At 41.8% G+C, this 1,148-nt stretch overlaps 1 pseudogene; it reads left to right on the top strand.

Annotated features, from left to right (window-relative positions):
- Window positions 1–140: 140 nt before the first annotated feature.
- On the top strand, window positions 141–598 carry LOC103205183 (annotated as a pseudogene).
- The last annotated feature ends 550 nt before the right edge of the window (window positions 599–1,148 follow it).

Raw genomic sequence — 1,148 nt, 5'->3', positions numbered from 1 at the left:
AATAACAACCGACCATTAATACACAAGATGACATAACCTAGAAACCACAGCTATGGACATATCCAAAGTAAAATGAGCTTACAAGATTGTAAACAGGAACTTCCACTGGAGGCCTACACGCTGCTGTTGCTGCTGCCACCATGTCTCTAGTGATCCCTGAGAAGTTCCAGTACATCTTGCGAGTACTCAATACTAACATCAATGGGCGGCGGAAAATAGCCTTTGCCATCACTGCCATTAAGGGTGTAGGGTGAAGATATGCTCATGTGGTGTTCAGGAAAGCAGACATCAACCTTACCAAGAGGGCAGGAGAACTCACTGAAGATGAGGTGGAGCGTGTAATCACCATTATGCAGAATCCACGCCAGTACAAGACTCCAGATTGGTTCTTAAACACACAGAAAGATGTGAAGGATGGAAAATACAGTCAGGTCTGGTCAATGGTTTGGACAACAAGCTCCGCAAAGACCTGGAAAGACTGAAGAAAATTAGGGCCCACAGAGGGCTGCGCCACTTCTGGGACCTTCGTGTTCAAGGTCAGCACACCAAGAACATGGGCTGCCATGGCCGTACTGTGGGTGTATCCAAGAAGAAATAAGTCTTATATGCCTTGTCTATTAATAAATAGTTTATATACCTAAAAAAAAAAAAAGATTGTAAACAGGAAACCAGAAACATCAATTGGCAAGTGAGAACAACTATACACAAAAAGAGGGAAAATACTGTGTAGTTGCAGAACTTCTAAACAGTGAGGAAGTTAAGAGAGTTGCAAAATGGAATGGACTGTTCTAAACTCAGGGAGAAAATTATAAGTCATAGAGTAACTTCAAAGAAAAATTATAAACCTTCATATCACAATAAAAAAGAGGACAAGCACAAATACTCAGCAAATACTAAAACAACAGCAACAAAGGAAATGGTAACAGGATTCATAAACATAATGATCTCAGCACAGAAAAGAATATGGAACAAAGAAACCAGGGACACCATGAAAAAACACATACCAAAATGACAGCAACCAATTCATTGTTGTTGTTGTTTTTATGTGCCGTCGAGTCGGCCCCGACTCATAGCAACCCCTCCTTGGGTTTCCGAGGCAGTATCACTACGGAAGTAGGATTGCCCAACCTTCCTTCCGAGGAGTGGCT

This window comes from Orycteropus afer, unplaced genomic scaffold, assembly GCF_000298275.1.
Source record: "Orycteropus afer afer isolate SDZICR_OR568_19922 unplaced genomic scaffold, OryAfe1.0 scaffold00272, whole genome shotgun sequence".
Classification (NCBI taxonomy): domain Eukaryota; kingdom Metazoa; phylum Chordata; class Mammalia; order Tubulidentata; family Orycteropodidae; genus Orycteropus; species Orycteropus afer.
This window is presented reverse-complemented; position numbering and strand designations above follow the sequence as displayed.